Source organism: Thunnus albacares, chromosome 11 (genome assembly GCF_914725855.1).
Source record: "Thunnus albacares chromosome 11, fThuAlb1.1, whole genome shotgun sequence".
Taxonomy (NCBI): Eukaryota; Metazoa; Chordata; class Actinopteri; order Scombriformes; family Scombridae; genus Thunnus; species Thunnus albacares.
Genome location: NC_058116.1, coordinates 21,839,372 through 21,849,913, shown reverse-complemented (window position 1 = coordinate 21,849,913; position 10,542 = coordinate 21,839,372).

Sequence of the window (10,542 nt, the reverse complement as noted above, 5' to 3'; positions counted from 1 at the left end):
GGCCACCATGGAAATAAGTTATCAGACCTTTTTTCTTGCACATGGCTGTTTTCCCATTTTGTATGTTATCTGTGTATTTTTAATGATACTGTGTCTACACATACAAACATACACAGGTAGACATACTGACTTATACATAAATGTATGGATACTTATACAAGGAAATATGTGTACAAACAGACATACAAATTCATGGGATGAGATGGGTATGCTGAGATTTAGCAATACAGTTCATAAGTACTGGGACTACATCAGTCAGTACAGGGACAGTCCAATCTAAACCGAGCTAAAACAAGGGGCAGTTCAGTTGAAGTAGGATCATAGGTGTCATCTGGAGAGTGATAAGTGCCCTACAGTGAACTGTGACCCACAGAAGGACAGTGATGAGTTTGTCACTGAACCACAACCGAATAAACACCTGCACCTTCCAATCTGTTTTTCATTCCCCAGCTCTTCAATTCCTTCACACACAAACATGCAGGCACATAGATACAAATACAGTATGCACACACAGCGTCTGTGCCAGCAAACAGAAAGCCAGCAACATGATAATAAACAACACAGTGTGCAACCTGGCTAAGCTGTGAGAGTCTTTCATCAGCTGTTATTGCAGATATGCGTTTGGTTACAGGGATTAATGGGTAGTAGCTGTCTGCCAAGGCTCTGCTGTCTGACTTGAAAACACCAACGCTTGGAGTATGCAGAAAAATACCGGCCAGAGAAAGAGCTCCCGATAATGGATGGTCAATTCACACTTCAAATGTTTTTTTCAAAGATGAAAAATGTCTAACAAAGTCTCTGAAATCTACAGAAATAACAGCCAGAGTAAACCTGCAGTGTTTCAAAAAGCACTCTGATAAAGCCTTTTGCTCAATCTTCTTTCTTCTTAAGTTTAGTTTTGAATTAGTCTGTGGTTTTCTTGTTTTCCCAGTAAGAGTTAATACATGTTGTAGTTTCTGAGTATTCCATGTGTAAAACATGTTCTGTAAAAACATTGTAATTGCCACAACTCTGTCAGCCTGGTGGATAGTCAATAAAATGACAAACTTCACAATGTCACCTAGCTCTCATACACCTATTACGAGATTTTCTTGTAAACAAATCACCCATCACAGGCACCAAATGGAAAGAAAAAAGCAAACACATTTACACAACATCTTCGAAAATAATACTTTACTGAATTTCCAAAAGTTAATGCAAAAGTATGGTATTGGGGAGGGGCAATACTTACAATGCACCCAATTAAAGCAAAAACCAACACATCCAATAACAACCCTCAACCACCATCCCTATTGGACAACATCAATAAAATTGCTAACTCAAACAAACCTTTGTCAAAATTATACAAGCTTTCATCTTCCACTGACTCCACCATATCTCTTCCAATAGATAAATGGGAGAAAGATCTTCACATCAGCACCAATAATGACTTCTGGACTCAAATATTCAAAAATACCTTCAACATGTCCATGGACACTAACACAATACTAATTCAATACAAAGTCATTCACAGAATACATATTACACATATTGCACAAGACGTAAACAATGGGACTTACCGCATCAGACATATGCACTCACTGTACCCTTAACATAATTGACCACTACTTCCATGCTCTCTGGCTCTGCCCACCAGTACAACACTTCTGGAAAGAAATAACTACTAAACTATTACTGTTCTTTGTGTGCAGCATCCCCCTATCCTCGTCACTGTGCATCCTAGCTGACTTGAACATACTTGACACATCACAAAAACAAATCACAACACCTCTACTGGTAGCTCTAACTATCGCCAAAAAGACTATTTTACTAAATTGGAAAAACAGAAAACAACTCTTCCTTCTCGCAGTGGTTAAATCTTTTAACAGAACAAGTAACTCTGGAACAAAACTCAGCCCTACAACAAAAACAATCTGACAAACTCAAACAAACAACATCCATGTACATTCACATACATACACACTAATGGGAACATACACACACACACACACACACACACTCTTGCAAACACACATACACTCTTTAGAGGCAGACACACAAGTGGAAACACACTCACACAGACACATACACACAACAGTGAAACTGCTAAAGAAAAAAAAAGAAACTTTTGCTTTTTGCTTCCTTTTTCTTTTTGACATCTTTGTCGCATAATGATTTATTGAAATTTCTTTCTCCCCTCATTCATTTCTTTTTATTTATTTATTTACTCCTTCATCCACTGATTTTTTTTTCTACCAACCATCCCTTTGTTTGTTTCTACTATTACTGCTGCCACATATATCATTAATGATTCAAATACTTTTATGCCCAAACTCACTCCACACAGCTGCTCCCCTACAACAATCCCTCATCTTCTCCATGCATATCTACAGTTAATCTCTCTATTTCAATATTGTACATGCTGTTAACCTGTATCCACCCCCACCTTACTATCTGTACTTCATTCCTGTGTCTTTGATGTCGTAAATAAAATAAAAAACAAACAAACAAACAAACAAACAAACAAACAAACAAACAAACAAATATATATATATATATAGTAGTCTTTATCTTTGTTAATGTGCTGTCATTTAAATGAAAACAAAGCTATCTGATTAAATCCTAGAACATTATCGCTGTCACCAAGTTTCCCTCACACTTTCCACACACTTACTAATTATACATTACATTATACAACCTTCTTGTCTTATTTCTTTCTACCTACATTAAGTATCAGCCTATATACACTATACAATAAATTATACTGTAAATGGCAACTGTAAAAGTTTTCAAATAATGCTCAATGCAATAAAACTCAAACCTCACCAACAGAAAATCCAAGAAAACAAAAAACCCAGTATATTTGGTGACATTTTTTGATGAAAAATCCAAGACATTCTGCACAAAAGAGAATGATTTATTAATACCAGGTGTGAAAAGACTCAATTAAGTTAGAGGGAAAGTTGAATTACCTTTTCCTGGGAGGGCCAACACAGTGCGTGTACGGCTCTGTCGGCCCTCTGCGGTCTTAGTGGCACAGCTGTGAGAGCAGGGTGACCAGGAGGACCAAGAGCCAACCACACAGTCTGAAGGACAGGACACCTCACAGGCCACTTCTGTTGGAGGTGGGTTGTCTACGCAGTGGGCAAAGGGGACATCCACGCCTGGGGAAGGCAAGTTAAGATAAGAAAACTGAGTAACCCTAATCCAGGTTTTAAGGGTTCAAACTCATCTCTAGAATCAAGATCGTTAGAGCCACTACATGTTTAGTAACTACAGTGCTTTTCTTGAACTGATCTCACAACCATCAGATAGCAATACAACGTTTTAAAGTTTAAATTGAACCAACACACATAAGGACTGGATTCAAATCCTAAGGGATGCATGAAATGGAAAAAAGGAAGCCAAGACCCCATTTATAAAAAGCATTACCATGCATCTCGATTTGATGAGATTAAAGCTTACAGAGCAGTACATAAAAATGCACATGTAAATGCACCTAAGGTGCATTTATTGCAATCCAAATACACAAACCACCTCCTGAGCTGAGCAGGTTTTCAATCTGATCACGTAGGAAGTGCGTGTAAATGTAGTCCACGTGCAGTGCGACAACTAAAAACATGTGGTCAGCTGTTGCTGTAGTTATTATAACTTGTAGAATGAGAATGATTATTATTATTATGGATCAAAAATATCCTCCTCAATAAAAAAAAAAATCACACCAAACATAAGTAAGCAATCTCCCTAAATGTTCTGTCAAACACAAATAAAATTTCATTTAATCTAAAGAAAATTATAAGGCCATCCCATTGGTATTCTGAGCTAGTTTTAATAGCTATCCTTCAGTCTTCATCTTGCAGTCATGTTATGAAATATTTATCACAGCTCCAAGTTAACTCTTCTTTCAGGAGTGAAACAGCTGCAGCAAAGACAGGGCCTTTTTTCCTTACCGTACTTCCATGATAATGACTTTTGTTTTGTGTGTTTAAATGCTAAAATTACAACAAAAAAAATAAAAATAAAAAATACATTCATGTTAATGACTGAATAATACCCTTGGTGTAAAAAAAAACAAAAAAACATTCCTCGTACATTTTGTTGGAGTCTGTCCAGAATTTTGCAGAGTGCCACAGATTTCTCTAAGGTCTCTCTGTCCAAGAGAGAAAGATCAATTTCAGAAACAGGGATGCCATCCTGATGTCAAAACAATGCCAGCAGCATCCAAAACATTGTTTTCAGATATACAGTACGCTCACACAGAGCAGTATCATTAACTTGGCTGAACTCTGCCACTACATCATGGAATATGGTTTAACAATAACAACCCCAGGGCAGATTTGTCATTAATTTGTCTTTTTTTCCTTCTCCAAGCGAATACCCTTGATGCAGAGGAGGGCAGTGGAGAGAGCAAACGTAGGTATCGCCGCATCAGATAGATGTGAAAGACTCCCTTGGGGAGTTTGAAAACCTTTCACCCATAAAGTTGAAGTGTCAGAGATCTCCAGCCATCAAAGTAACTGGTGTGTATACAGCAGGAGACATTAGTCTGCTAGAAGTAATGATTAAGTCCCACAGGCTACCATACAGTATGAGATGCTTTATTTCTTTCATTAGCGGAGATACAAGAGGACTGCACTGAAGATGGAGGGCTTTCCAGTTGAAGCTGAAAAGCAATAAACAGTTCTGAAAGAGTGCCACCTAATTTGATTTTAAAACATCTGTGATTATGAGAAAAAAATGAACATTTTGTTAAAGGGAACAATTAGTCGCCCTTAGCATTATCAGTATAACAGCATATAGTACACACTTTCTCATTCAAGTGAATGGAAAAGTGTGTCCAGACTTTTGACTGGTACTGTACATGTTTCTATTATGGGGCAGGTGAAGTAATTACATGATGGAGGTAGTATTGTAATGTACTGTAAAATGACAACTCAGGAAAAAAGTGCTGGAGGATCATGGAATATTTTTTAGAATTATATATTTCCAAATGCACCGAACTGAGCAAAGATCTGGAGGCTGCAGCACTTGAATAGGAATTGTACTGATACTTTACATAATTGTTTTGAACTGACAGAAAAATTTTAAAGCTGTGTGGGAATTCATTGTCTTGATTCACCATGGCTCCCACCCAGATAATTATATCAGGCGTCCATGGTTTATACAAAGTGGGCATAAAATGAACATGGGAATGCACCATAGATTCTATGAATCAACCTCTGTGACTCACATCCAGAGAGACGGACACTGAGTACTGTACCTTTACCATCTCTATAGGTTCTATGCAAATATTGTAGAGATGAGAGAGATATTTTTCACTTGGAGTGTGAAAATGGACAATGAGATACAGCAAGACAATGAGATACAGCAAGGAAATGTTTAAAACCTTAAATGGGATCTGTGAAGTAGAAAGTTTCATCTAAAGTTAAGGAAACATTTATTACTTACACAAATGTGCAAAAAACTATTTAACGCACTGTTTTGATAATAACACTGCACATTTTGAATTATAATTTAAAAAGTGGAGATTTTAAAGGTAGCATTTTATTTTCAAACTGTAAAACAATTACAGCAAGCAGCAACAGTCTGACTGGTTTAAAACTGATCTACTGGCTTCCAACACATTTTTGTAAAACAATATAGTAAATAAAATGGTGTGATCAAGGCTGTCAGAATCCGAATAGGCTCTATGTAAAGTTAACCATATTATTCTTACCAAGTCAAAAATATATGAGGCTCTTTTGGCACATTTACTATTACAACCTTAGGCTTTACATCAAACAAATATATAGAAGTATACGCAAGTATGGGATGTTATGCAAAACATGGCAGTCTTCCTCTTGCTCTTTGCATATTTTAAGAATTGTTTATATCATTATTGCCAAAGGTAGAAGTATTTGATATGCCTTTACAAGCAATGGAAAATCTGTAATTATTCAACAATCGTTCTGGTTGAAAATCACAAAGGACTAATGAATAGGTTAGCAAACAAAACGAACAAAAGACTAACAAAGCTTTGCCCGGAAACGCTGCCTAAAGAGAAATGATATGATAACATGAACAACGTATGTGTGTGTGTGTGTGTATCTGTGTATGTGTGAGACTACATGTGAGGGGAACTCTGCAAATAGATGGCTGCCCTAGGGGTCCTTTTGCATTATTAATACAGGGATCTGTAGTTGAGGCTCTTACTCAGATAATACCACTGCCTCCTGCATGCATTTTCACCATGATTTCTATTCTGCTCGCCCACCTACCAATTAATCTTCTTCATTGTTATTATTCAGGTAGGTATAGGAAAAAACTGGAAGTCCTCACCTTTGCTTAAAAGTTAATCATCACATCCACTCCGTGCAGGCAGCTTTTAAGACAAAGTTGGTGGGCAAAAGTAACATGGCAAAGTTGACAAAATGACTGTGAACATCAAAATGGGCTCTGACAAACTAGCATGGGTCACTAATTAATGTTTTTGCTGTATTCGCCTGTCAATCCCCTAACTTTTGAATTACATTATCAGTGACACACAGCTTACACAAGTGTACGACTGCTTTTCTGAGTTAATCATCACCTGATTGTTCCTGACCCATCGAGCAGAATAAGTTCAGGCTGATGGTAACTACGCAGCTGAGTTATTGTGGTTGGGTTCAGAAATGTCAGAATGTCTGTGGGTTTAGGGAGGTTAGCCAACATACTCTATATTTACAGTAGAAAGGGTTAAATCTGTCATGTCAGCTATCAGTCATAAGCTGCCTTGTGTTTGGTAGTGTCAGTGGTTGCTGCGCAGAGAGGGGGAGCAGTGGGAGCTGTCAAAATAACTTTATTAAGCTTGGGGCAAAAAAAAACCCAGCAGGTTAGACTAACACAGCACTTTTTTTTATTTTGGTGTAGTTTACAGCCCAATAAATTTGTTCCCATTAGCCTCTCTGTGTGAGATGCTGTGTTATGTTAAATTCTGTTTGCAACAGGTCTAGATTGAATTCCACCCAGCTAAAACTGCATGAAAGACTTCTTCTAATTGACATAACCAAGTTACTAACATGAATTAGAGGATGATAATTGCGTTTTGCAAAGTTGCAGAAAACATGGTTTGAAGTTTGAAAGCTCTTGTCTCTGCATGAATGTGACAAGAGCCAGAGAATAACACTTCCTTATTTACTAAATCATTGAAAGGTCTAGACAGTTTTATTGAAATAAAAAATGTATCCAATGTGATGGAACAATTGACAATATCTCATAGAGTAAGAAAATAGTAGAGCAAGCAAAAATGAAAATACTATAAAATTTGTTCTTGAACATATCAGTCATTGCATTTTAGTGGTTATACTTAGGTACTAAATCACACTTAGACAATCATACCAGAGGTGTCAAACAATCAGCACTCTCACACATCATGTATTATCAGGTAAAAGACCTTTACATCTGTACCACATGGACAATTACACTATTACATTAACTTCAGTAGGACATCACTGAAAGCTTTAAGCATGCAGGTTTCCATGTTGCATTTTTAAAGCAGCAAAATATCATCTATTATATTATTTGCAGTGTAGTGATAATAAAAGTGTCAGTGCATGAATTGGTGTGTAATAATTTATAAGAATTACGTAGATTTCTCATGAGGAGTGATGAGCACATACTGTATAATATCTACTGATTTCTGTCCTCTTTGAGGATTATGTCTCTTATCTACACATCCTCAAGAGGATTGGTAGATGGCAGGAGGCAGATGAGGAGAAGATAGACATAACAGAACTAGAAGTGTGCTCAGACTGTGTTTCAAAAGACTGATGCATTTTCTCTCAAGTGTTTCCCAAGGGTAGATGTCCCTGAATCACCGTGCTATGGTTCTCCTGGCTTAGCCCAAAAATCAGTCTATTCAATTTCATCCATACTTGGGGGCTTTAGCAATTACCTCATGTATTTGCTAAGCAATAAAAGCTGGCATTTAGGTAATAGAGGATGTTTTCTGATTGCTTGAGCAGCCATAGATAATAATTTAAATCTCCAGATGAAATTTGCTGGGAAAGTGCTGTCTCTTACTCTTTAGAGGTATAGACTTTCCTCGCAAAAAAGTTCATGAGCTTTTCAGACTTAATATAAAAACTAGATTTATGCTGAGAAATTATAAAGTAAATGCTTACTCAATCAGGGAGTAAAGTGGAGAAAATATCCCATATCTCAGGGGTGTCTGTCACTTCATTGAATGGAGCCTGCCAATTCCCACACCTACTTCCCTTATTCCAGTTGAGTGTAAATTTATGGTAAAATCCGTGTCAATTATCTTCAAAGCTTTGTTCTTCTAACATTCTTTGTAATGGTTTCATTCACACTGGAAACATTAAATCCGTACTCCAAGTGCCTCAATACAATGACAATAAACACATCTCAAATCCTGCAGTTCTATCCGCATGACATTAATTACTACAATGCAAAATTTTATTCGGGTGAACCAGATTAATAAAAATGTTCCCTAACCGCAAGCATGCTTGTAACAGATGCAAGGGCTAACCTGCTGACCTTTGACACATGCTCTGAACCTGTCCTCAGTTGTTATAAGTGTTTACAATGTAACAATTACTACCAATCTATGTATGGCAATTTTTGGTGTTCACTATGATGATACTCTGTCTGGCTCATCAAAAGGGTCTTGGCTTTGCTTTGAATATACTTATAATTTAGATGATGGTTATAGCTGGTTTTAAGTTACTAGGAAAGAGAGCCTTTGCTTGGAACTACACTAGGGCAATAGGCACTCACTGACTGACTGACTGACTTAGTGAGCTCCTTTCAATTAAAATATCTTTCTTTGACAGGGTAAGCCAAGATCAGCTAGACTGCAGAAAGGGCCTCTTATTTAACTATTTTTTTTTTTTTTTAGAAACCTTTCACTTCCTATCCACAAATAGTTCTGAAGTCTTCCTCCAAAACCTTTGATGAGCACAGGCAGCTCCATAAAATCAACACTACATTTGTAGACAAAGACAGAAAGGTGAGATCATTTATTTGTATTATTAGAAAGCAAGCTGCCACTGTTGAAAGATGTGTTAATATCACAGATGTGTACTGTTTATGGCAACATGTCAGATTACTGTAAACAATCCTTTCATCTCCGTAGATACTGTATGTCACTCCTACCTTCCCCTTCTCTCCCTCGACTATTCCTGTCAAACATCCTCTGCACTTCTGGAAGAAGTGAAAATGATTGAAACCAAATTGAAACCAAGCCAACAGTGTCAGTGTATTGAGGTGCTATACTCTGCACAGTCAGTCTAAACATTCCTGCTACAGCAGTTTCAGACTCCTATTGCGCTCTCCACATAACTGTAAAATATTACTGAAACCTCCTCATGGAAACTCCAAGACACTCCTCCCATCAAACCAAAGATAACACCATTAAAGAGCACCTTAACAACCCTTTTTAGCTTGAAAACGTCCCCTTCACAAATTCAAACAATGCATTCAAAGTCTGACAATCACGCTCTGCTGTAGAGCCTGCGACTGCTGACCATCACCTCCCACCTTAGGACTGTCAATCTTCTATAGTTCACAAAAATGACCTAAAAGCCCAATTGTTCTGTTTCATTTTGTTCTTATGAGTTTTTAAGACACAAATGTCAGATTTTTAATGCTCCGTTGAACATTTTCTTAAAATCTTTATATTATAGATCTATAATATTTGTCTAAATTTTGTGTGACAAGGGTAATTTGTTAGATGACCTGAAGCAAGTTCCATTCATTATTAAAATGAAATTGCGATATTTTTTTTATCATGGGGAGATTAAAATAGGGAAAAGATGTTTTCATACCTGTTTATCATAATGTTTTTTTCTATTTTCTTGCAATTAGTGATTTTGATGAATATATAAACTTTGTAATTTTTTTAAAAATGTTGTTTTCTTTCTTTTTCTTTCTTTTCTCAAAACAGCCCTTTAATGGAATGGAATAATGCCAAACTTAACAGAGTAGCCCAAAATGAAATTAGGGGAACGATTATCCAGATATTGGTGCTATACAAAATATCAGCATTTCTTACAACAGACTCAACACTCAGTTAATATACCAGTTTACTCTGCAACACATTTTCTGGAGAGGACTGTTTCTTATCTTCAACAATGTGTCCATTACAAGCTGAGGTAGTTGAGTGGAGTTTGCATCCAGATTGTTGTATTATAGATTGAGTCTGTATGGAATGCTAAGAGCATGCCAGTAATAAGGTGAAGTGGCATTTTAGTGAGTTATCCTACTCTATTATTTTATTTATTATTTGCCTGTATATTCTTTATTTGTCTATTTATATTCCTCATTCACCCTGAAGGACATCAGATGAGGAATGTGAGGGAGATGGCCAGGTCAACATGCAAGTAATTCACTGTAATATCTTACTTTAACAGTGTACCAAAATTAGATTTTGTATATTCTTCATGAAGGCTGTGCGTAGTATTCGGAATCTTTTGGGGATAGAATTAGCGAAGGCTTTGAATGAACCCTTACCTTAAGAAACTAAATTCAATTAGTCCTGAGTCTTTCGTGACTGGCAAAAGCTTAAACATTATTTTTCCCAGG